The following is a 26980-nucleotide window of genomic DNA, read 5'->3' on the forward strand; positions in this document are numbered from 1 at the left end:
CTTGCCTCCCAGTGAAACAGTGAGTTCCTTGTCTTGTCTCTTCTTCGGCTCCAGCCACCAGGGCACGCAGCCCAGGGCAGATGTGCCTGGTGATGGAGGTTAGTCACCAGATTCCTCATCCTCAGAGGGGAAGTGAGCATGAGTGTTCTCTCTGCCCAGGCTCTTTCGAAATCTGAGTCATGCCTTGACAACTGTCCCTGAAGAGATGCTTCAGCCTCAGCCCCCTCCCCTTTCACAACGAGCTCTGTCATTCACACCCTCTTCAGTCATGAGCAGACACCCCCCAGTATTACCCATTAAAGGGCCCTGAGGACACCTCCAGGAGGAGAAGAGTCTCCGTAGGCAGGTGACAGGGACCTGACTCTCTAGCTAGTGGCTTTGGCTGTGTGGCCATATTTCAAAACTATTAGTGGCCTCTGAAGTGATTGATGACCCAATATAGGGTCCCACAGTATTTCATTCGGTCACCCTTGGATAACTGACAGCTTATACTTAGCCTCACCTGGATGTGACACGTTTGGAAGCCTTTTGCTTCACCCTGGTCCACTCTCCAGGCTCCCCGCAGCCCAGGAGGTGGTTTGGAGTATTGAGAGTTTAGTGTTAATGATCATGAGCTCCAGGTTTCTAGCCAGACCTGAGTTCAAATCCTGGTTCTGCGTTTTGTTAGCCGTGACCCTGAGCTTGTTTGTCTGGGTCTGTTTCTTCCATCTGTAAAATGGCAGCAGTAACAGTATCTACTTCATAGATGGTTGTGAGGATGAAATGCATGTGAAGCACTTAACACGGCTGCTACCAGTACTGTTGTTACCCAGTGGGGGAGAGAGCACAGGACCAAGAGGCAGGAGGTCAAGGTTTGAGTTCCAGTTCTGCTTCTCCTTGGCTGTGTTGACCTTAGGCAAGTTAACTCTCTTCTCTGAACCAGTCCCTTCAACCGTGAAATGAAAGGCTTGGGTTTGAAGGTCATTCAGGTTCCTTTTAGGTAAGATTTGTGATCTGTGATTTTGAAGGTGCCCCCGAGAGAAAACAGAACGGAAGAAAGCGTTAGTGCCAGATGTCTTATCTGCCAGGATCACGTTTCACAAACACCAGCGACCTGGTGCCATCTTCAAAAGCTGATCCCCCACCTATGTACCCCGCATCCAAGCAGCCTCTAGGCTAAACCTTCCCAACCCCAAGAACTGTTTGCAAGACCCCACGAGGCTTTCAGGAGCCACAGCAAGGCCCCAGCAAGGCCCCAGGGAAGGTGTGGGGTCAGAAAGCAAAACCTGCATCACAATGACCTGGCCAGCCTCAAACATCACACCCCAGGATTTTGCTCTTACGGACGCCTCAGGCAGGAGTCGGTCTTCACTTCCTCAGGACGGATTAGTTTATGGTAAGGGAGGGATGTTTCCCCTGGAGCCTGGGGATGTAGTGATCTGTTATAAAACAGGCCCCGCCAGGGAAATGGAACGTTTTCTTTTTTCTTTTCTTTTTCTTTTTCTTTCTTTCTCCCCCACCCCCAACCCCTCGCCTGTCAAGCAGTCTGAGTCACCCCCAGCAGGGGACAAATGCTGGGGATAGAGGAGGCGTCTAGCATCCCTGGGAATGAGAGTCCTTCCCTGCAGGAGTGTCCATTAGAGCAGAGCCCCACTGAGTTATTCTTATGCCCTGTTTGACCCCAGGGGGATGAGATGGGTGGGGTTTACAGAAAATAAAAAACAATTGGTTTCAACTAGTTCTACCAGTTTTTACCCCCTACAGTAAAACATCACTTAACCATTTTAACACGCCACAAATTTCCCTTTGCAGAGACAATGGGCTTTGGAGGAATTTATTGGTGGTAAGGAACAGACACACTTTTTACAAAGCCCTTAGTGCCCAACGCGTGCTAAATATTTTATACCTATTATGTTATTATTTTTTTTTTAAATATTTTACTGTTAGGAAAAAATAGGCTTTTCATTTTCCAGGTGGGCAAACTGAGGCCCAGAGAAGTAAAGTGATTTGTTCAAGGAGGGTGTGGAGCTGGGACTTGAACCCGGGGCCAGAATTACCCCAGAACATCAGCGGCAGCCATAATTTCGTGTGCAAACTTGCCTGAAGCCACCACCTAGGTGGTGATGAGACATAGATCTGCCCATCTTTCACGAAATCTCAGACTCTGTTTTCTGGAAGCGCCACCTGATCATCCTCTGGTCCCCTGACAGCAGGGGCAGCTGCAGCCCAGGGCCTGTGACAGTGTCTGAGCCAGGACAGGAAGGGGAGGAGCTCAGCTTCACAGGCCTCTGTCCGTGGGTGTGGGTAGCGCCCTAGAGATTGTGATGGGGGACCCTGTGTTCCAGGCGGTGGCCAGGAACCTTGGACTCTTTCCTCCTCTTCCTTCTGTCCTGCAACAGCATCCAGATGCAGTCAGTCTTGAAGAGAACATTTCCATAGAATTCTGCATGATGCCTATCCTCTTCGGGCCCCAGTCCAGCCTGAGCCACTTCCTCTTCCAGCTGGGAAGCTTCTTTCTTCTTCCCACTTCCTTGTGAGGCTCAAGCCCACTCCCTTCCCCCACCCCACCCCACCCCACCCCACCCTTCCTGAGGAAGTAGCACCCTCTTCTTCACAGCTCCTGGCTCTCCTCTCTCTGGCTTTACTGTCCTGGGCAGTTTGCTCCATGCCTCTCCTGGATCTCAATTGCTTTTGAATTCTCTAAAGTCAAGTCAGGAAATCCCATAGATGTGTTTTTAGACAATACAAGAATGCCCAAGAAAAGGTTCTGGGATCAAACCATTCGGGTAGAGCTGCTCACCAGACCCCCTTAAAAATTAGCAATGCACAGTCAAGTCTCTAAAAGTCCAACAGTTAGGAAATCTGTTTTTTTTTTTTAATGTTTTATTCATTTTTTGAGACAGAGACAGAGCATGAGCATGAGCATGAGCAGGGGAGGGGCAGAGAGAGAGGGAGACACAGAATCTGAAGCAGGCTCCAGGCCCTGAGCTGTCAGCACAGAGCCTGATGTGGGGCTCGAACTCAAAGACCGTGAGATCATGACCTGAGCCGAAGTTGGATATTTAACCAACTGAGACATCCAGGCACCTCAGGAAAGCTGTTTTGTTTGCTTTTTCAACCCAGGGTTTCCCAAACTGAGGTGGCCACGTAATCATCTTCCCTATCCCTACCAAATACCTGCAACAACTATAGAACCAGTGGCCCAGTGCAGAACCCGCTTTGGGAAATTCTAATGCCAGCCTTCCACCAAAAGCACTTAATCTTGCTTTCATTGATTTAAGCCTTTCCTGTTTCTTGGGGCTAATCTCACAAAATAAGGGGATGCCTGCCCAATAGGGTCTTCAAGAAAAATATACTTGATGGGGATGACGATTTTCTTAAGACTTGATGATGATGCCCAGAATAGATTAAGGATTTTCTAGAATGTGGAAGAAGGGAGAGTAGAATTTGAAACAACAACAGACAGGGTTTATCAAATTTTTATTTGTTTTCTAGTCCAAGGACCAAAGCCAGGGATGCAATGTAATGGAGAATGGTCAAACCAGACCCCAGTCACAGATACATTCTTTTTGAGTGAATGAATGAACAGTCTATCTGGTCAAAAAGTTGGGAGACTGAATGAATGGCCCGCATATGTGCATGCATGCATGCATGCATGCATGAATGAACGATCCAACGACTGATCCCCTGGCCCCAGACTCTTTCTACTCCATTTTATGCTATCTGCTATGGAGATAGATATCTATGTTTCTTCTCAAAACCCACATTTCATCTTCTGTTCAGGAATCCTAGGTGGCTCTCCACTGCCTTCAGGATAAAGTCCACATACTTTGTTTGACCTGGCATTTAAAACCCTGCAAAACAAAACTCCAACCTACCTTTCCATCCCTTTCTCACTATTCGCCATTGGGAACCCAACCCTTATTCTAGCCACACTTACCATTCCCCAAGCATACTATGTTAACCTTTCTCCCTTTTTACCTTTTCTCAAGCTACCTCCTTGGCCCCCACTGTTACTTATTCAGTCCTAGCAATGCTTTGAAGCTCAACTTAGAACCTGCCACCCATGTTAAATGGAAGAAGCCAGACCTAAAAAGAGGACACTGTAGATGATTCCATTTATATGAAGGTCAAGAACAGGCAAAGCTACTGTAGAAAAAACAGAACTGTGGTTGCCTTTGTGACTGGAAGGGGCACAAAAGGGCTTGGGGGGGGGGCAGGGAATAGAAATATTCTCCATCTTGATTCTGGTGGTGGTTACACGAGTGTATACTTCCATTAAAATTCACCAAATTGTACATTTAAGACCTGTGCACCTATCTGTATTGCGCATTTAACCTAAAAATAAAAATCTTACCACTTAAGTCTCCCTGGCAATCATGCACTCCTTTGTCTATTGTTTTCTCGAAGCACTGTGTCCATATAGGTAGCACATCACTTATGTAGACTCCCATGAGAATTCTTCATGAGGATGTCTGCCTACCCCACTGGGGGTGAGCTTCCCCCCAGGGCCCTCCCATAGCAAGCACTGAATCAACATTGGTGAGATTCAGTTGAGGCCAGATTTCTGAAAATAAAAATAACAGGAGCCATCACGTATTAAGCCCCTGCTGTATGTCAGGCTGTATGCTAAGTTCCTTGCACACATATTTCAATATATATGCATGTGTTTAAACATCTATATCTGTGTGTGTACATATACACAGGCGCATACATATAACCCCCATGAGATAAATACATAGTAGCCATTAAGTCTGAAAACAGGCAAATACGAATAACAAAGAATAACAAATGTGAACGGTTTAGCTATGCTACATTATAATCCAGGCAAAATAATAGTATATTTCCAAACCTTATGGTCAGCATGTGATTGTGTACATGCGTGTATGTATTATTACCAATCTTCATTTTACACTGAGATACTGAGGCCCAAGGTCACAGAAACATGTAGTGTTGGCAATAGGATACAAACCCGGGTGCCTGATCTCAGAGTCGTCGAGCTGGCCTATTTCCAAACTGGCCTCACATAAATCCAGAAGAAATGTGAGCTCTTTCTGGCCAAGAGACTTGAAAGCAGCAGTTTCCCTGAAACTGCGAAGCGCATGCGTGCACCGAGAGGTGTAAAGACTGTTTGGGGCTCCCACAGCTCCAGGAAGCTGCTACTTAGCAAGAGGAGGTCTTGGGTTTAGGATCCTAACTGCATCATTTTTTTTTTTTTTTAATTTTTTTTTCACGTTTATTTATTTTCGGGACAGAGAGAGACAGAGCATGAATGGGGGAGGGTCAGAAAGAGGGAGACACAGAATCGGAAACAGGCTCCAGGCTCTGAGCCATCAGCCCAGAGCCTGACGCGGGCTTGAACTCACAGACCGCGAGATCATGACCTGGCTGAAGTCGGACGCTTAGCCGACTGCGCCACCCAGGCGCCCCTTAACTGCATCATTTATCAGCTGCGTGATATGACCTTCGGCAGGTTATTTAATATCACTCCGCCTGGGTTCTCCCACCTTTGAGGTCATGTAGTAACAGTGCCTGATCTACCTCTTGGTGTTTTAAGGGAGGGTTCAATGAGATCATGCATGTAAACCTCACAGCATGTCTAAGTTCTCAGTAAATGCTGGTTAAGTTTATTATTACCGTTTTGCTATTTTCGGTATGGTTACAACTCCCTGCCCTCCTCCTCCGCCCACGCTCCCACTCCTCCCCGTCCCCCCCCCCCCCCCAACAGTTCTTTGGCTTGCTCTCAACGTCTCCCTTTCCTCAGAGGGTGGAAACCTAAGATATGGCCGTCTAAGAGCCGTTGTGACAGTTTTAATCATGAACAGTTATTACAGCAGCCAGCCAGCACAGGGAGTAAAAAGAACTAACCCGTTGGTGGGTGGTGACTAGGGGATCGCTAACTGATTTGGGAAAAACATGAATCTTGGTTTTCTTTTTTCTTTTTTTTTTTTTTTTTAATGTTTTTTTATTTATTTTTGGGACAGAGAGAGAGCATGAACGGGGGAGGGGCAGAGAGAGAGAGAGGGAGACACAGAATCGGAAACAGGCTCCAGGCTCTGAGCCATCAGCCCAGAGCCCGACGCGGGGCTCGAACTCACGGACCGCGAGATCGTGACCTGGCTGAAGTCGGACGCTTAACCGACTGCGCCATCCAGGCGCCCCATGAATCTTGGTTTTGTTAAGAATCCTTGCCACCTGCTTTGGGATTCTCCTTGCCTGGTTCATTCTGAAATGAGGTGGCTGGAAGCCTTACATCAAGAGGAATGGGGCCACCGTGACCAGAGTGCCCACCTTTGAACTGCAGGTGAGGTCCAGGCCTTGGAGGTCAGGGGCTGGTGGGTAGACTGAACCCCTTCGGCTGGAACCTAGCCCTTTGGGATCCTGCGTGAGGGGGGCTGGCTGGGGATGAGGTTCCTCTCTTTGCAGGAGTTTGGACCTTGGTGTGCCTGCTCCTTAGCCTGAAACAGCCCTCTGGCAGTTGGAAGGCATGGCAGGGAAAAAACCCTGTTGACAGTTCAAGCTTTTGATCTTTTTGATTTGTAGGGTCAATAGGCCAGTATTATCTGAAGTAAAAATAACCGTGCTCATCGAGAGAAAAAAAAAAAAAAAAACAATGAAAATGCAGATAAATATAATGAAGACTAAATTAAGTAACAATACATGTAATAAATAAATAACTGAAAATTTTTCATCCAAAGAGAACTACTGTGGCTCTTCCCTACCTTTTTCTCTGCCTACAGGAAGGCCACAGCCCCCAGGTTAAATGCACAGGCTCTCTGAGCTGGATTCTAATCCCAGCTATACACAGGTGGCCTGGTCTCCTAAACTGTCTGAACCTCATTTCCCCAGTTGTAAAATGAAAATAAAGACCGCATCTATGATATGAAAAAGTTTATTTAGAAGGTTTTTTTTTTTTAAAGAAATGATCTATGTTGTAGGATTGACATAATCCCTGTAATTGACTCAATAAATGTTAGCTCTCATCGTGGCAAATATGTATCCTGACCAAAAAAAAAAAAAAAAAAAAAAAGATATCACTCCACGGATACTGTTGTTACCTGCTGTTTCTCTCCCATTAGGCAACAACGTGAACCTCTTTCCAGCATGAAATGTTCTATGAAGACCTTTGTATGGAAGACCTGGCTTCATTGACCAGGCACCCACTGAGGGACATTCGAGTTACATCCAGTTTGAGGTTAGTATAATCAATGCTGTATTAACATAACTACAGCTAAATCTTTGTGCCCAGCCACAACTATTTCCCCGGGGCCGGTTTCAAGAGGTAGGATTGGAGGATCTCAAGGGCAGGCACAATTTTATGACATTTAGTCCCTGTGACCGACTATTCTCCAGAAAGGTGGTACCAAGTTCCTTTCCCACCAGCGGGGAACAAGAGTGATTCCTTCTCCACACCATCACCAACACTGGCCTTTATCATTTTTGCCCATCTTTCAGCAATTATTCTTGAGCAAGGGAATTTCTTTTATCTGTCTGATTCAACTGGGAACTCCCGGAGGGCAGGGCAGGGAGGTAGTCCCTTCATCTCCCTGTAGCTCCGGCACCTAATACATGTTCTACCCACAGTAAACACTCAAGAAATATCCGAACTGAGTGTCAAGCCAAGAGTGACTTTTTAAGTGCCCTGGGCAGACAATTCTTATTAAATGTGAGACCTAGCAACTAAGGATTCTACCTAGATGAGTTCAGGGACTCTACACAGAGGAAGACAAAGGCATTTCCAGAAGCACCGCGCTGATATTCAGATGTTAATCAGCCAAGTGATAAGTTCTGAGATCAGCCTGGGTTGGGGCCACTCATCTGCCAGCAGATTTGCATGAGATCCACTCCTGTTTCAAAGACTGGAGGGAGCTCTGAGCCAGGATACTTGGGTTTCGCACTGTCACCATTTTGGCGGTGGCCCAGGACACATCACTTCATCCTTTTGGGCCTGGTGTCCCTATCTGTTTGGTGGGGAGCTTAATAGTGTCTCCATCGAGGTATATCAACAACCATGGGGTTCTGCCTCCCTCTCCCTTCCAACACTTACTGAGGGTTTATGATGTGTGCTGGCACTGGGTTAGCCTGAGACATAAAGAACTCTGGAAGTCCTGGCTTTAAAACCCTTGCTCTGAAACACTGTCACTATGTGCCCTTGGCAAAGGAACTGATGAGACCTGCCTTGGAGGGTTTGGTGGGAAGATTAAATATGCTCATCTGTGCAAAGCACTTAGGACAGTACTTGGTACCTAGTTAAGCACTCAGCCTCAGCAATGATTATCTGATTTAAGCTACACGGTGACCCTGTGAGGTAACTATTTATTATTTACCCCATTTTATAGATGGAGAAACATGGGGCAGAGACGTGACACAGCCCGTAAGGAGAAAGCCGGGATTGATCTCCCATCTGTTTGACTCAGGACTTTTTCATTTAGAATAGGAAATATTAATATTAAAATTGTTATATTAAATAGTAAAGCTGGAGAACGCTCCAGATCCCCTAAGCCAATCCCCTCGCCTGACAAGGCCCAGAGTGGAAGGGACTTGCCCAAGGACATACAGCAGGATGGTGACAGAGCAGAGCCGGGGCTCCAGGCTCCTGATGGCCACTCAGGAGCCAGATGCCCGGTGCCCAGGGGTAAGGAGGCCTCTCCCATTGGGAGGAGCCGGGGAGCTTATGGGGGTGTGAGCATCTCTGCAGCCCCGACCCAGGCCAGGTGCCAGGAGAAGCCACTGTTGTCACCGGCCACTGCAATTACTCCTTTTGTCCATAATTCTACGTGTGGGTCTGCTCCCAACTCCTGCCTGGATTTTCCTCCCTGCAGCTGCCCTCAGTGCCAAGGAAGGGTGACCAAAAGTGTCTGCTCTGGCTGCTGAGTCAACCTGTTCTGCATTTCAGGCCCTGAACTACCCCTGCCCCTGCCCACCCCCACCCCCCAGCCCCCCAGCGGCTCACGCCTTCCCGGTCTTGTTTTCAGGCTAGTTTTTTGTAAGGATATGTTTTATTTAACCCAACACATGTAAAAAAAAAAAGTGTGATTTCAACATACAGCCAATACAAATAAAGTGTTAACAAGGCATTTTATATTCTTTTCTTGTACAAGTCTTTGAAATCTGGAATTGACTTTACACTTAGCACACATCTCAATTTGAATGCTATGTTTCCAGGGGCTCGTAGCCAAAACATGGAAACAACCCAAATATCTGTGAACTGATGAATAGATACGCAAATGGTGGCATACACTTTCAAAGGAATATTACATATTATTCAGCCATTAAAAAGGAGTAAATGCAAGATGAAGGAAACCTTGAGAAACTATGCTCAGTGAAAGAAGCCAGGATCAAAAGAACATATATTAAATGACTCCATTTATACGCTATGTCCAGAATGGGCAAACTCCTAGAGACAGAAGGTACATTATGGTTGCCAGGGGCTGGGGGCAGGGGAGAACGTGGAGAGATTGCTAACAGGTATGAGCTTTCTTTCTGGGGTGATGAAGTATTCTGCATTTAGTGGTGACGGTCGCCTAACCTTGTGAATACACTAACAGCCACTGAGTTGTATACTTTCAAATGGAGAATTTAATGGTATGTCAATTATATCTTAATAAAGCAGCTAGTTAGAGAAAAATACATGAAAAGTGTGATGCAGTCCTACCCAAACAACAAAGTGGTCCTTCATAGGAAAATATTTTACGCTGAGTCAGTTTCCAGATTTAAATATAAGTTTAATTAAATTAAATGAAGTCTAAAAGCCAGGTCCTCGGTGGCACTAGCAGGCCCCAGTGCTCTGCTAATCCCCCTCAAAAGTCCTAGGCAGTGGGCATTCGGTTCTCCTTTGCTGACGGACACACAGCTCTTAAAGGCGGCACCGCGGTGTGAACCCAGATCCACCAGCTCCGGTGGCCACATTCTTAGCCACTGTTTCCCGGGGTTCATTCATTTACTGAGTGCCCACCGTGGACCTGATATTCATTTGGGTACCCCCTCTCGCCCGGCCTTCCTCCTCACTGGAGCCTTCCCGCAGGGGTGCGTAATCTCCCGGGAGGTGCCCCCCCCTCAGAAGCTTGCAGCCTCACATCTGAAATGGCAGCTGCGGGGCAGCGGGCCCAAGGGAGGCCTGGGCCACTGGGAAGGCGCTCCTCGCCAGCCACGCCTGGCAGAAGGGAGGCCTAGGCACAGCCATCGCAGGAGCAGGCCCCAGCAGTCAGCCCACTCGCCGTTTCTCCCCGTCCCACGGGAAACTACCACCTGGGGTTCAGAATCAGCCTTCATCAGCCACAAATGTCGTATGACTCCCAAACGGCCTATTGCCCTCCTCCTCATCTTCCAGGGCGTTTTTGTAAACCCCTCTTCTTCCTCCAATCAGGGGGATGGAACTTTCCAGGCTTAACTTCAGGCGGGGAGGGAATCAGGCTGTTCTCAAGGAAGCTGAAGAGAGTTAGTACCCGAAGCCCCTATCTGAGGCCTTGCCCGTCCCGGCTTCTGCCGAGAACACTGCCCCCCGAAAGGCTGCGAGAAAGAGGCTGGTTCCACACTCGAGGTCTGGTTGCCTCAACCCAGGTTGAACCGGCAAATTCCTCTCAACACCCCTCCCTCAGAGAAGTGAACGGTAGTTCTAACCCCCGGCCTTCAGGATAAAGCACAGGCTGGGAGAAACCAAACATTTGAGGGTTGTGGAAAGACAGCCGCTCCCACCCCTGCGTGCCTCTGTGACAGCTCTCACTGTGCAAAGAAGCCAGAACGAGGGGGAAAAATGTGCTGCTGAGTCGAACACAAATGACGAGTGATCATTTCTCCCTAGCTTCAACTCCTGGGCCTTGCGGGGAGGTGGGCCTGAATTGAGGAAGGGGATATAAAAGCAGAAATTAGTTACGACATCTAGATTTTTCTTTTGGTCTGAGTCCCCGAGACTGGTTGAGCCAAGCTCAAGTTTGTTTGAGGGATATCCTGGGGGTTACTTTTTTCTTGACTCTCGAGTATAATGTATGTTTGTGGAAGGAATTTATCAAAATCTCGAGAGGCAGTAAATACCCGAAAATTCAAAAACCACGTTACCTCACCATCCAGTGCTGATATTTTAAACCTTCCAAACTATTCTCCCGTCCACAAGTGGACGTTCCCCAACAAAACTGCAATTGCACACAAGGTGCTATGTTTTATAAACTTGCTTTTTTCAAAAGACCCGTATCAATGGGGTTTCTGTGTTGTTGTCGTTTAATGTTTATTTATTTATTTATTTTTTCAACGTTTATTTATTTTTGGGACAGAGAGAGACAGAGCATGAACGGGGGAGGGGCAGAGAGAGGGAGACACAGAATCGGAAACAGGCTCCAGGCTCCGAGCCATCAGCCCAGAGCCCGACGCGGGGCTCGAACTCACGGACCGCGAGATCGTGACCTGGCTGAAGTCGGACGCTTAACCGACTGCGCCACCCAGGCGCCCCAAATGTTTATTTATTTTTGAGGGGGGAGAGGGGCAGAGAGAGAGAGAGGGAGCCACAGAATCCGAGGCAGGCTCCAGGCTCCGAGCTGTCCGCGCAGAGCCCGACGCGGGGCTCAAACCCGCGAACTGTGAGATCCCGACCTGAGCCGAAGCCTGGCGCTTCACCGACTGAGCCACCCAGGCGCCCCGAGTTTGTTGCTGTTGTTTTAAATGACCATATGGATCGTTGTGCAGCACACTAGGTGAATTATTACTAAAACCAGCAATGATCCCTGCAGCCTCCTGGGAGATGAACATGATTAAGCCCAGTGACTTCAGGGTGGCTTATTAAGGAGATAAATTCCATTTCTTCTTGTTAAGCGTGGCTGTTAAACACTCACAGCCCAAGATGAAAGGGAGGGGGCGTGGCCGAATCAGCACTTCGGATCAGCCACCTGTTTTATTAAGCGTGCCCGTGTGTCCAACACGGCAGAACGAAAAGAAAGGTGCTTGTGTCGACTGGGACTGTATCTCACCTCCGGCCCTTCCCCTGCCCACCTCAGCCCGAGAGAGCTTGAGGCTGGGGGAAAAGGGCCTCGGGAGAAAGCACCTCGCAGAACTAGAAGCTCGGAAAAAAAAAAAACAACCCAGAAGCTCAAAAAAAAAAAAAAAAAAAGTGGGGAAGGTGATAGGAACTTGCTGTCTTTGGAGACCAGTTTCTGGCCCTCTGGATTTTCAAAGAGTGTACGTACAAAACCTCCGCTCCGGGCCGGTTGTCTGCATGGTGTCTGTTCTCCAGTGACCGGACGTGGTAAGCTTACGGCCTTTGGCGATTAAGAGGCTGCCCTTGACCTGAGCTGAAGCGGCTCCCACCTGCCCACTGAGATGAGCCGCCCTCTCAACCTGTCCCTTGTCCTTCCAGTGAAGAAACCAGAGTTGCCTGGGACAATGTCAAACTTTGCGAGGTCGTAAATGACCTATAAAGATCCTAAGACAGAATGCTCAGGAAGGAGGAAACGCTAATTAAGGAAATCCTGAATGTCCTAAGCCTGCTCATGAATAAGAGGGACATAATAACAGGCAAAATGGAGAAGCTCGTAAATTAGGATAAAGCCCCAGCCTCGGCGCGGGTGGGACCTGGCAGATGGGAACCCAAGGTTCATTTCTGGGGTTAATGAAATCCTGCCCGGTCCTCGGGATTGCCTAATGCCAGGCACGGTGTTTCCTTCCTGCCTCGCCGGGAGACGTGAGTAAGTCTGAGACAAGTGATCACGGCACAGTCACTGAAAGCCAGAGTGATACTTGCTCTGGGCCACAGAGTGAAGTGGGTCACCGGAGATGGTTAGAACTCCAAGCTGTGTCTTAGAGAGGTGCTCCCAGAGCAGTAAATGACACCCCCTCCCTTTCCCTATTGGGCATCTTTGTCTCTCAGTCATTTATCACAGGAAACAAGGGACAGGAAACAGGAAACAAGGGACAGGACTACCTAGGGCTTCTTCTTTTTTAAAAAAAAAATTTTTTTTAACGTTTATTTATTTTTGGGACAGATAGAGACAGAGCATGAACAGGGGAGGGGCAGAGAGAGAGGGAGACACAGAATCGGAAACAGGCTCCAGGCTCTGAGCGGTCAGCCCAGAGCCCGACGTGGGGCTCAAACTCACAGACTGCGAGATCGTGACCTGAGCTGAAGTCGGACGCTTAACCGACTGAGCCACCCAGGCGCCCCAACCTAGGGCTTCTAAAACCCCTTTCCCTCCCAGAGCTCCAGGCTCTGTACCGTGGTCACTACAAGCTTCCAGGCAAAGGATCAACACATTCAGCTAGAGAGAGACACTCTGGGATCAGAGACGTTGACTGACTGGGATCCACTCACACAGCAAATGGGGGGGGCGGGGGAGGAATCTGTTTCATTTGCTTTCCACCAAAGATTCTGTTAAAAATCCCACAATTTGATGGCTTAATATAAGCAAAATGGAAACCCCGTGACTCAATCCACGTTTTCATGACTCAGAATCTGGAGAAAATTGGGAATGTCACATGTGGCACGTCTAATACCAAGAGGTTTCTTCACACCCTGATGACTGTATCTATGCAGACTCTTCATCAATAAACCTTAACACTAACAACAGCGAAGGAAGGGTATCTGACCCTGACCGGACCCTTCTCTATTCCAGGCATTTCCAGATACCTATGTTTTCTCACATAGTTCTCACATCCAAGCTGGGGGATGGGGGGGGGGGGGTAGCGGGGGGGGGGAATCCAGGCTCAGAGAGGCGGTGTGACCGCCCAGGATCACACAACGTCACAGCCTAGACTCAAACCCAGGGCAGTTGGGTTCTAGAGCCCAGTTTCCAAACTGTACGATTACAAGCAGATTTTGGCACTGTTCCAGATGCAGGCTGGGGTGGAGGTTAAGATCACGGGCCATGAGCCAGAAGCACCTTGGAGCCTGTCTTGGCCACTTGCTTTGGGGCGAATCGCTTTGCCTCCCTGAGCCTCAGTTTCCTCATCTGTAAAACGGGGCGGGGGGAGGGGGAGAGACAATAGCTTTTGTGAGCATTAAATGAGATACTTCGAATACAGTGCTTAGCTCCCTGGGCTGGGAGTGCCGGCTTCTGGTAGCACCCAGGTGGGAGGGGTTGGGGAGGGCCCAGGCAGAGCTCTTAGAGGAGCCGTGGAAAGCGGGGCTCATCATAGCCACAATTTCGATGAAACCCGTAATTATAACCGCTCCTGCCACCCCTAGCCCTGGGGCAGTGATAGGATCTTTGCAGCTCTCCAGGGTCAGGTCTGATCACCACACGGATGGGCAGGCGCAGGGTGCCGCGGGAGACGGGTGGGGGACAGATGGGAGGGGGTGCTTTTCTCTGAGTCAGGCAGCAGGACACGCCCCGAAGCACACCGTGGGGCACCCCCACCCTACCAGAGAAGCTGCCTCTGTCCCTTTCACAGGAGGTTACAGAGGGAGATCCAAAGCCCTGGAGTTTCTGCCCATCTTCTGTTTTTTGGGTTTTGTGTGTGTGTGTTTTCCCCCAAAGCTCATATGCAACATGCTGAATTTGAACTGATTTCATATTAAATATCAGCCCTTGTCAAGCGAACTCTTATCACGTACCGGGCTCTGGGCTAAGCACATTTTATTTATTTATTTATTAAAAAAAATTTTTTTTTAACGTTTTATTTATTTTTGAGACAGGGAGAGACAGAGCATGAACAGGGGAGGGTCAGAGAGAGGGCGACACAGAATCCAAAACAGGCTCCAGGCTCTGAGCTGTCAGCACAGGGCCCAACTCGGGGCTCGAACTCACGGACCGTGAGATAATGACCTGAGCCGAAGTTGGACGCTCAACTGACTGAGCCACCCAGGTGCCCCATGGGCTAAGCACATTTTAGATATAAATTAATTTAATCCTGACAACAGCCCCATGGGGGGTGGTATCAGTTGCTCCCATGTAGCAATTACTATGGGCCCCTTTGTATAGATGGGGAAACTGAGGTTCCAAGAGGTTAAGTAACCTAACCTGCTCAAGGTCGCAGGGCTAGAAAGTGAGGCCTCAGGCCTGAGGGTAGAACATTCTGGACCTGGCCACATGCTTACTGCTACCCTCTGAGCTACTATTTTTATCCCCATTTGGCAGATGCACAAACGGAGGCTCACCGTGCTAGCCGACGTCAGAGCCGGGATCTAGTGCCAAAGCCCATGCTCCCATCTTTAAACCAGACTGGCCCACCATCCGGACTTCAGTGGACATGAATGATGGGCAGGGGAAGGGGTGGTTAGACAGTCCTGCCCCTGGGAATAATCACAAACCCAGAGCCCTGCTGAGGTGTTACCGTTCTCATTTTATGGATGAGAAAAATGAGGTCCAGGGAGGTGAGGTCCCTGTCAGCCAGACAGCAATCGGGCTCAGACTTGAACCCCTGTCTCCTGACCCAAAGGCTTGGTGCACCCCTCCTTGCAATCAAGGTGTCCGAAATTCTCCTCCAAGGAATTCATTCCTTGGGTCACGAAGGGGTTTGCTCTTCAAGTCATTTAAAAAGTTTCTGTTGAGCAGTGACCTTGTTCCCAGCATGGTGCTGAGTCAGGGGCTTTCAGACTTTTGTAGAAGCTCAGGGGCTCCAAGGGAGGGTCCCAGGCAGGGTCTGAGGTGACCACACAGGCAGGGGTGTCTACCCACCGCCCCAGGAACTGTTTTCCTTGAACCTGTTTTATATCAAGATGCTCATAGATTTTCTTTTGGAGAGAGAGGTCCACGCCTAAGAACGCTTGAACGTTACGATCTTTGATCCTGAGGACACAGAGATGATACGACATGTCCCTGGCCTTAAAAAGCCATCAGGGGACAGACATACAGACAGATCGACTGTAGTGCACAGCAAGCTTACCCGCCACCCAGGTAGGTGTGAAGTGTGTCGGGAACTCAAAAGAAATGGTTAGCTCTGGGGACAAAAGAGGGTGCTGAGTGGTCAGGCGAGGCTTCTCCGAGCGGGGGGACATGTAAATCCAGTTTGCAAGGATTGGATTCTCTGAGCAACTGTGGCGGGGGAAAAGCATTCCCGATGGAGGGAACAGCGTGGTAAAGGTGTGATGAAAAATGGTGTACGTTGAGGGAGCCCCAAGGAGCCCTGGAACTGAAGATTTGGGAACACCATCGTGCTATCATCAGCCTAATGGCTGACAACACGACCTCACGGCACCCAGAGACTCATGGGGCAGATAAATCACAGAGCACGGATCCATAGAACAGATGACTTTGAAACTGTCACTACTTTTGCCGTCAAGATATTCATTGCACCTGCAGGGCCGGAAGTACTTCTGTTCACCATGCCAAATGCCGGGTGAGGCTTTTGCAGAGACATGAGCTATGCAAAGCTCCCTGTTCTCTGGCACCCCCACATCTGTGGTGGGAAGGGGTGCGAACGTGCGGCCCAGGCTGCCGGTCAATGAGAATTTCTTAGGGTGGGCTGTGGCCGTGGGAGACAGGCTTTGGGGCCGATCGAGAGGCTGGCAAGGTGTGACACATTCCACCCAGGACAGCCAGGGAGGGCTTCGCGAGCAAGGTGGCCCCAAAGTTTGACTTGGGACGTGGGGAGGAGTCCAGTGGACAGGGGTGGGAGAACACATTCTGGGCTGAGGAAGGAACAGCAACGGGAAAGGCCTGGAGACAGGAATGCACGGGGTGTGACTGGAGAACAGGGAGCAGCTGGGCTGGGCTGGGGCACCGAGTCGGAGTCGAGTCGGTGGAAAGGGGAAGAAGGGGAAGGAGATAAGACTGGAAAGGTCTGTTGGAACAGGCGGCACAGAAATGGGAAAGAGGCAAGCAAGGGGAGTCCGGACCCAGTGATCTGGGCGGCGGACTCTGGGCGTGGTCCCGACAAGCCTCGTGTTATCATCACCCTATGGGATGTCCACCACCTGGAAGGTGCCTCTGAGGGACAAGAACAACCACAGCCCAGAGGGACAGTGGCCCGTAGTGGCTAGGAGGGCAGGGTCTAGAGCCAGCCGTGTGGATTCAAGTTCAATCGCCCTGCTAACCGGCCCTGTGACCTTGGGCAATCTGCTTTGCTTCTTTGGAGCCTCAGTCTGCTCCTCTGTAAGATGGGGTCAGTAATACTTCTAGGACTGGTGTGGAGCTTAAATTGGTTCACACACTCAAAAGACACAGCACAGAACCGATCGCATCGAAATTGCACCTGTCGTGCGAGTGCCTGTTACATATCCCCTGGCTCATTTCACTGCTTGCCCTTTCCAGCTGTGGTCAGAGGAGGAGGGCTCCGATGTCTCCGTCCGATTCAGGTGTCATTTCACTGGATTGTTTGGTTATTTAGTTGTCAGGCATTCTGCTTGTCCCTCTTCGCAAGTACATAAGGGTCGCTAACTGTTCACCGCTTCCTTCTTTTTTCCCCATTACTGTGTTTAATCTCTTCAATATTAAAAGTTTCTTTTTTTTGGATAAATCTTTTTTAAAATTTTCTAACGTTTATTTATTTTTGAGGGGAGGGGAGACAGAGAGGGAGACACAGAATCTGAAGCAGGCTTCCGTATGTGGGGCTCAAACTCATGAACCGCGAGATCATGACCTGAACTGAAGTCGGATGCTCAACCAACTGAGCCACCCGGACGCCCCTGTATAAATCTTTTTGAATGTTTATTTATTTATTTTTGAGAAGGGGGGGGACGGGGTAGGGGCAGGGAGAGAGGGAGAGAGAGAATCCCAAGCAGGCTCCACGAGGTCAGCGCAGAGCCAGAAGCAGGGCCCGATCTCATCAGCGGTGAGATGGTGACCTGAGCTGAAAGGGCGAGCCTGACGCTTAACCCACGGAGCCACCCAGGCTCGGTTTTAATCTTCAAATGAAAAATTGCAATCCCCGCTCTGCTCCCAGGCCTTTTATTCGTAGTTTTATTAGAGTGCAAAATGTATCGGGGGCCATTTAGGATTTGAGATACGCTAGATTGAGCCAAAAATATCAGTAACATTGGATACCACTTATGAAGCACACGCTGATGACAAGCACTACTTTGAATCTATTCTCCACGGGCTCACTGCCTTCTGCTCGTGCTGGGAGGGTTTTGTGGTGGGAAGTTCTGTTCACTCCCGGTCCCTATTTCTTCCACTCGGCGTTCACAGGGCGCCGGTCTCTGCCCGGCTCGGCGATCACAGGCCCATCTCTGCCGGGCCCCGTGCTGAGCCCGGGGAGTACTGACTGCCCAGGGTGAGCGGCTCTTCTGGCCCCGGGGCCCGAGTATCTGGACCGTTAAGCCATCACCCAGTGGGACCTGGGCTGAGCGTCTCGGGGGAATCCCAAGGAGCGAGCGGAGCCCCAGGGCCACACCGCCGCACCGGAGGTGACTGCAACTTTCAACATTCAGATGGTCGTCTGGGTTTGGCGGGACAGCCAGGGAGGGGAAGGTTGGGACAAAGAGCGTGCGTGCCAAGGATGTGAGCCCGGTGCTCTGAGGCAGACAAACTTCTCCAAACCTCAGGTGAACGTCCCCCTCCCCACAGGGCACAGACGCAGGGGCGTGGGGTGGCGGTAACAACGGTGGTCGTCTTTCGAATTTTGAAGACCTACCAAAAAGTTGTCAGGCACCGCGTTGGTACAGAGAGAACACCGAGCTCAGATACTGACATAGCCAAGGTCACGCAGCCCCCCCAGTGGCCTGACACGGGTACCCGGAGCTTGCAGTGGGAAGAAGGCTGAAGAACGGACAGTCGACCCTCATTATTCGCAGAGTCTGTGTGTGTGGAGTAGCCAGCTTGCCAAGATTTATTTGCAACCCCCAAGTCAGCACCCGAGGCACCTTTGTGGTCGTTTTTGGACACGCATCCAGGGGGGGTGGGGTGGGGGGGGTGGGATACAAACTGCCCAACGCACACATTCCCAGTTGACGATAAACAAGGTGACGCTCCACCTTCTTGTTTCGGGTTTGGTTTGTTTTGTTGAGTTTTATTTATTTATTTTGAGAGAGAAAGAGGGTGCGCACATGCGTGGGTGGGGGAGGGGCGGAGAGAGAGAGAGAGAGGGAGAGAGAGGCTGTGAGGTCAATGTGAATAAATCAGCAGTTATATTAAATAAGGTGCATTTAAACAGAAACATGCAAAACAAGGTTACAGATTGATCAGTTGAGGAAAACGTGATCAGAGGCTTGCAGGAACGTTCGCCTGTATTTCCCCTGGGAGCAGTAAGGACTTTACAGAACAGAACTATCACAAATGATGAGAAGCCACTGTATATAACAAAATGGGAGTTCTTTGTTGAACGTGCTTCCCTCCCCAGCCTCCCGCCCCCGAGAGACATATACATACAGAAATACATATGTATATGTGTAGTCTCATTCTTTAAAAACTTTTTAACAATTCAGAAGAAAATGCAATGAAACATTGAAAGTCCACTTTTATTTCCCTATCCATACCCCTCCCCGTTCATAGTTTGATGTTTTGTTTCCAGACTCTTAAAAAAAAAAAAAAACATTTCAGGGGCGCCTGGGTGGCTCGGTCGGTTGAGCGTCTTGACTTCGGCTCCGGTCACGATCTCACAGTTCGTGAGTTCGAGCCCCGCGTCAGGCTCTGTGCAGGCGGCTCGGAGCCTGGAGCCTGCTTCCGATTCTGGGTCTCCCTCTCTCTCTCTGCCCCTCCCCTACTCTCTCTCAAAAATAAACGTTAAAAAATTAAAAAAAAATTTTTAATGTTTTATGATTTTTCTGACCAAAGTGAACTGATTTCTAAATCCTTAAATCAGATTCATATATATGTTTACAACCATATCCAAAGACATGTGTCCCTCTTTTGGGTTGTTTTTCAATTAACCTACATGGGAGACTACTGTCTATTTAATTGTGCAATTTCCCTTTCTCATATAACAGCAGGCTGTGTGCTACTTTCTGTGTTTTGGTCCCTACAGACCTGCCTCACTCGTTCTAAATATCTGTGGTGTATTCTCTCATTTATTAAGCTATTTCTCCCTTAGATGGTCATTTACGGTGTCTTCATTTTTCATTATTACAAACATTTTTTTTTAATTTTTTTTAACGTTTATTTATTTTTGAGACAGAGACAGAGCATGAACGGGGGAGGGGCAGAGAGAGAGGGAGACACAGAATCTGAAACAGGCTCCAGGCTCTGAGCTGTCGGCACAGAACCCGACGCGGGGCTCGAACTCACGGACCGCGAGATCATGACCTGAGCCGAAGTCGGCCGCTTAACCGACTGAGCCACCCAGGCGCCCCTATTACAAACGTTTTTGTTCGTGCCAATGAGGGGGTTGCAGCCAAATCAAGGTCCCTGGGCCCTTTTGTAGGTGGGGCTCCCAGTCCTTCCCAGAGGTCTCTTCCACTGGGAGAGCTGGGCGAAGGCTGGTGCAGATGTGGGGCAGAGCCAGAAACAGAGCTCCGGTTACTTACTGGGACAGAAACAGGTGTCTGGGAGGGCAGGGGGCGGAGGGCACAGAGCGGTGCTCCTGGCAGTGCGTGTGGTCCCATTCCTCAGGCCCTTGTGCAAACACCTGGCTTTGTCACTGGCTGAATAGGACAGTCAGCCCCAAATTAGCACTAATGTGAGGGCGTTTAACCCTCTGTGAGGCCCTTTGAGAAAACACAAAAGAACTTTTTCAGGGGCTGGGCTGTCCAGCCCAAACAGGTCTGCCGGGCAGGAGTGCCGGGCCCTGGGACACTCAGCAGCTGTTCTCTTTGGGCCAACCCAGCAGGTGGGGTTCTGAGCACAGCCCAGGGTCCCGCAGGGGCCTGGCAGGCTGGGGCCACCACGCAAGGGGGCAAGGGGACAGGGTCTCACGGCAGGTTAGCGCCTGGATATCAGGGAGACCCTCGGAGCCTCAGTTCCTTCATCCATAAAATGGGGATGGAGAGTGTAATGACTCCAAGAGCTTGTTAACAAGGTGACGGGAGATGATCCCCGGACTCCTTCTCCGGGAGGCCTTTCCTGATCACCGCCGTGCAGCAGCTCAGAGATCCCCCGCCCAGCCCCACACTTCTTTCCTATTTTCTTCACCTTCCACAGCACCGGCCGCCTTCCAACCCGCTGGAAGCCACGCCATTTACCCCATTTATCGTCTGTCCTCTCCAGCCATCGGCTGCACGAGGGCAGAACTTCTGAGGTCTGGCTCATCTCCTCGCTGTGTCCCAAGGGCCTAACGCAGTGCCTGGCACACGGCGAGCCTTTGACAAAAGCCAGCCTCGGTGGCGGCTACCGTTGGCATGATTCTCACACTCAATGTAGCTCCCCAGGGCACACAGACGAGCAGCTTCCTGTGGCACGGGGCCATGCTTATCAGGATTACCACCCTCCTCAGCTCGTAAACCCAGGACTGTTTGGGCCCGTGAAAACCCACAGCAGAGGGCTGGGCCCGGCCCCCCCAGTTTTCTCTGAGTGGAGGGTGGGCGCACAGGGGCATCTTTCAGCGTGCGTGTCTACCCGGTGTGTCTTTGGCGTGGGGGGCTCAAGGGGCCACACTGTACCTCAGGGGCTTCCCTTGCCCTCAAAATGGAGACAGGCTGTGACTGTGTGGGGCGAGCAGCCCGCCGCGTCTCGCCGGGCGTGTAGCAGCCTGCGTGCGCTCAGCGTGCAGGGCAGCGTGGGCGAGGCCCTGGGTTTGCCCGTCCCAGCGGCCTGTGCTTCAGAGGAGGCCTGCCCGGGCCTGCCCGCCCCTAATCTGACCGCACAATCAGGGAACTGACTGAACCCCGAGTTCTAGGGGGAGCTCGGCCACGGGCCCAGGGCTGCAAGGCACCCCAGCGAACGTCACGGCTTCTGCCACAGTCCCCTTGGCCTTGGCCCGGCCTTGATCCGCAAGATGCCAAGTCTAAGGGCCTCCCACGTAGGCATGGGAGGCTTTAGAGCCGCCGGCCGCCTCCTGATTCTGAAAGGGACGTTGGTGTTTCCTGAGGGCCAGAGATGGGTCAGACCTGTGTGAGGAGCCGGGGACGGGGGGGTCGAGCCACGCAGACCCAGCCTTGCCCTGTGAAGCTCCCCGTCCGGGCCGAGGAGGCAGGTGTTAAAAAGAGTCCAGAGGTACTTAAGCTGAGGCGGAAAGAAGAGCACAAAAGACTGTGTATTTCTGGGCGCAGGCTAGACTGGGGGTGAAGAAATAACGTGTGAACTATGCCCAAAAGTTGGTGTCCCTCAGGCGGAGGGGCTGGGACTGGGGTGGAGTGACAAGAACCGTGTCTCTGGAAGAAGGAACAGCATGTGTGAAGGCCCAGAGGCAAGCTTACCCACAATGTGATTTCGCTGAAACTGGTAGCACCCCAAGAGGAAGCATCTTATTTTGCAGACGAGGAAACCGGGTCCTCAGGAGGTCCTCAACCTGCTAGGGCTCCACAGTGGCACTCCGAGCCCGCGGGGTCTCCCTGGGGACTCCACCTGAGTCACCCGCCCCTCCGAAAGGCCAGTCCCCTTTTCCTGTGGCAAAATGTGCAAAAGGCTCAGGATTTCTGGCGAGGAGCCTCGTCAGGTAGGAGAGAGGGCGAGTGGGAGTGGGAAAGAGGAGAGCCCGCTTCCGAGGTTACCGGGAAGGCAGTTCCGGGACTCAAGCATCCGTTCCCAGCCGGGTTCCGCGTTGGGTGCTGCCCTATCTGATCCACCTCTCCTGAAATGAATCACCGTGCAAAGTGGGCCAGATATGTGTAGGGAAGTAAATAAAGTGAACATGTGGCCCAGTTCCCTGCTCCTGGAGGAAGCAGCTCTCTGGAGAGTTTCCAGGTAAAGCCGAGCGTGTCTTGCAATTTTCGTTAATCACACAGTTGATTTTCCCCACGCGATTGAATGAGGTCAGCTCCAAGAGGTGACAGACAGAAGCAGGGGGTGGGTGAGGGGGGCGGGGGGCGGTGTACACAGAAGGCGCACCTGACAATTCCTGGGGAAGGCCTAAGTGGGGCGGGGGTCACTCACTGCGGCCTGTTCCACATTTATTTAAATGTTCTGTGAGATGCCCTCCTGTCCCGTGGTCACAGCCATAGCTTGACAACACCCTGGGCTGGAGAAGGCGATGTCACTTTTGAGAAAGCGTTAGATGGCATTCTCCATGCTCCCTGACGGGGACAGGATGACCATGATTGGGGCCCCCAAGTGGTAAGTGAGGCCGAGGTCCCACCTGTCCCCACGTAGCCACACCCACCTGGGTGAGCATGGAGGAGCCAGGCGGGAGGCATCCGTGTAGGCAACTTGTGCAATCCCCCCTCTGCCCAGGTGAGCCCACGTCTCCCTGCTTCAAGCGTCAGGGGTGCCAACCTTGCCTGTGGTCCAGGGGCCTTCGAGAAGCGGCTCAGCAGGAATGTCTGGTCCAAAGGGCAAAGGGGACCCCCACCCGGCTTTAGGAATGGGCTTTCACCCAATCTTCCGTATCCATTCGGAGGTTGACAGAGGATGGGGGGGGGGGGGGAGGTGCTGGAGACATTAGAAAACTCACTGCAGAAACAACTGCCCGAGACCTTCTAAAACGGGGCACATGGCAAGGCTAGGTAACTTGCCCGGGGTCCCACGCGGTCACGCATGGCAGTCAGGACCGGACCCAGCTTTGGGCAGGCTCCAGGACCCCTGCCTAGCCCTGGATCAGTATGTCTGTGGTTAGGTACATATGGAAGAAAGGGCCAGAAGCATGTACATCAAAGTGACTGCTGTTTACCAGCGGGATGAAGAGGGGACCAGGGAGGGGCTTTTGCTTGCTCTCTTTCGCATTCGTGGCTTGTCTCACTTGCTTTCTTGGCAACTTTTTACCGTCTCATCCTGCTATGTTTGGACATAGGCAAAAGGGTGTTTTTGCATCGTGGCTCCAATCCGGCCACGTTTACCGACGGCTTTAAAACCATCCTAAGGCAACACCACACGTGGTCAAGGACACGAAGGCTGTTGTCTAAGGGTGGTTGCTCCTGAACCCACTGTTGCATCTCCTTGCACGTGGATACACGTTCCAGATGTGGCACGACTGTTGCTGGAGCGTCACTCGGCCTTTCAGAGCAGAATCTTCGAAGAATCCGCGAGGATGGGGGAAGGCGCTAATGACGAAGAGTCAATTCTAGGAAAGAGGATATGACGCTGCGGATAGAGTATGATGCCAACTGTGCGTTGAAAAAGATTCTGTAGGGGCGCCTGGGTGGCGCAGTCGGTTAAGCGTCCGACTTCAGCCGGGTCACGATCTTGCGGTCCGTCCGTGAGTTCGAGCCCCGCGTCAGGCTCTGGGCTGATGGCTCGGAGCCTGGAGCCTGTTTCCGATTCTGTGTCTCCCTCTCTCTCTGCCCCTCCCCCGTTCATGCTCTGTCTCTCTCTGTCCCAAAAATAAATAAATAAACGTTGAAAATAAATAAATAAATAAATAAATAAATAAATAAAAAGATTCTATAGAAGAAGTGCTAGAAAAAATGCACCAAGTATTAATATTGGTTATCTTTGGCTGCTGGCGAGGTCATGATGACTTCAAACTTCTTCCTACTTTTACTTACTTTCTAACTTTTCTGCAATAAGCACAGACGTAGCTTTTCTGATCGGACATAAAAACAAAAGAACTAACATTTGCTAGTGTTTCCTGGGTGCCAGGCACTGTGCTGAGCATATTTTCTTCTTAATTTTTAAATTTAAGCTTTGCACAGTGGCAGTGTCGTAGCCAATGAGGTTTATCTGAGGCACGATTGTTGCTAATTGAAAATTCCACACACACCCCCCCCAAATTTTTAAATTTATTTTGAGAGAGAGAGTGCACACAAGCAGGGGAAGGGCAGAGAGAGGGAGAGAGAGAGAATCCCAAGCGGGTTCTGTACCATTAGCACGGAGCCTGATGCGGGCTTGAACTCACCAACCGTGAGATCATGACCTGAACCGAAATCAAGAGTCGGATGCTTAACCGACTGAACCACCCAGGTGCCCTGTGCTAAGCATCTCGTGTGTCTCATCTCATTAATCTTCACAACAAACCTGTGAGTAGGTTAGAGAGAACGAGTTATAAACGTTAAGTAATCTGTCTATCATCAGCCGGCTGGTGTGTGGTGAGGCCGAGGTGTGAGTCCAGCCGGACTGACTGCAGAGGCCAATCTCAACCACTGTGAATGCTATTTTTCTTTAAAATAAAGATGGCGCTCCAACGGTTGGCTCTTATTCATTGTTCTCATTGGACAGGAAGACCTGAAGCAGGGTTGCCGTGTACAGTTGGGCAGGTTGTGGTCTGCACAAGAGAGCATGTACTCTGCTTGCTAGGCTGTGAGCCTGGGCAAGGAGCTGTATCCACCTGAAGGGAGGGATGCCTTTTCATGGAAATGCAAAGTACCTGCCAGAAGCAGTGAAGAGACGGCAACACCAAATGTTGACGAGGCTGTGAAGGAACTGGGTCTCTCATTCATCGTTGGTGATAATATGAATTGATAAAACCCACTTTGGCAAAGAGCCCGTCAGTTTTCTGTAACACAAAACATATACCTACCCTGTGACCCAATACTTAAGACTTCCACGCCTTAGTGCAGGTATTATCAGTACTCTTACTCGAGAGTATTAAAAGCATATTTGCACAAAGTGGCTTATAGAAGGGTGTTTACAGCATCTTTTCCGGAAGAAGGAGCCCTGGTGGCCATCACTAGGAGAAGGGTTAAATAAACTGTGGTATAGAAAGAACAAATTACCAGTAGGTATAACAACCTGGATAAATCTCGAAAACATTACACCGAGAGAAAGACGCCTTACACAGATGGGTATAATGTTGCATGATTCCATTTATGTGAAGTTCTAGAACAGGCAAAACTAATATAGCGTAGAAAAATATCAGGGCAGGGGCGCCTGGGTGGCGCAGTCGGTGAAGCGTCCGACTTCAGCCAGGTCACGATCTCGCGGTCCGTGAGTTCGAGCCCCGCGTCGGGCTCTGGGCTGATGGCTCGGAGCCTGGAGCCTGTTTCCGATTCTGTGTCTCCCTCTCTCTCTCTGCCCCTCCCCCGTTCATGCTCTGTCTCTCTCTGTCCCAAAAATAAATAAACGTTGAAAAAAAAAATTAAAAAAAAAAAAAGAAAAATATCAGGGCAGTAGTTGCCCACGGGCACGGGGTGAGGGAGTACTGACTGGGAGCGGGCACGAGGGAAGTTTTGGGGGTGACGGGAATGTTCTATAACCCGACAGGGTTTGGGGTGACCCGTGTGCGTGCGTTTATCACAATTTACTGTGTGCTTAAGACGTGTGCATTCTGTCGTATCTGAATTTTGCACCAGACAACGTGAACAAATATTAAACCCCTTAATAACATGCAAGCTGACGTACTTAGGGGAAGTGGACCGATGTCTGCAATTTACTTTGAAATGCGTAATAAAATAGACATAGTAATGAATGGATAGAGAGATGGCTTGATATGAAAGGAAAGCAAGTGTAATAAAATGTTCACAGTAGGGCCTGGGTGGTAGATTTGTGGGAGTTCCCGGGAAAAGTCTTTCAACTTTGCTGTATGTTTGAAAATGTTCCAAAGAAAATGTTGAAGAATACAGTTGCTAGACACAAACATGATGTTGCATGAAAGAAACCAGACACGGAAGAATGCGCGTGATTTCATTCAAAACAAAACAGACGTGACCCACTGATGAGGAGTCAGGACAGTGGTCAGTGCAGGGGGCGCGAGGGGGTCGCTGGAGAGGTCCTGCTTCCTCACTGAGGTGCTGATGGCAATGCTCGGTGTGTGAAACTTCACGATTCGTACACTTTGTCTATTACTTTTTTCTGACTACAGGTATATTACACTTTAATGAGTTTTCGTTTAATTTTTTTTCATGTTAATTTATCTTTGAAAGAGAGAGCGCGCCCACAAGCGGGGCAGGGGCAGAGCGAAGCAGGCTCCAGGCACCGAGCTGTCAGCACAGAGCCTGATGCAGGGGCTCAAACTCACAACCTGAGCGGAAGTCAGATGCTTAACTGACTGAGCCGCCCAGGCGCCCCTGTACTTTAAAGAGTTTTAAAAAGGCTTGCAATGTTACCAACCTGCCTTAATCAACACAGGGTAGTGATTCCTCCATTTGTCTTGCTTCCTCTGGCCTTCATTCTTCCCCTCTTCCCCGAACCCCTCTCTCCCATCCTCAACCAGTGCCGCCACCATCCCTGACTCTGAA

At 50.3% G+C, this 26980-nt stretch overlaps 1 long non-coding RNA gene and 1 pseudogene across 1 annotated transcript; both read left to right on the plus strand.

Moving 5' to 3' along the window:
* Positions 1-6163: 6163 nt before the first annotated feature.
* Positions 6164-9047, plus strand: LOC125171806 (uncharacterized). The gene is made up of 3 exons (XR_007154425.1): positions 6164-6283; positions 7059-7174; positions 8319-9047. It is a non-coding gene; the product is annotated as an uncharacterized LOC125171806 (long non-coding RNA).
* Positions 9048-24487: 15440 nt separating this feature from the next.
* Positions 24488-24599, plus strand: LOC125174114 (uncharacterized; annotated as a pseudogene).
* Positions 24600-26980: the final 2381 nt, after the last annotated feature.

This window comes from Prionailurus viverrinus, chromosome C1, assembly GCF_022837055.1.
Source record: "Prionailurus viverrinus isolate Anna chromosome C1, UM_Priviv_1.0, whole genome shotgun sequence".
NCBI classification, from domain to species: domain Eukaryota; kingdom Metazoa; phylum Chordata; class Mammalia; order Carnivora; family Felidae; genus Prionailurus; species Prionailurus viverrinus.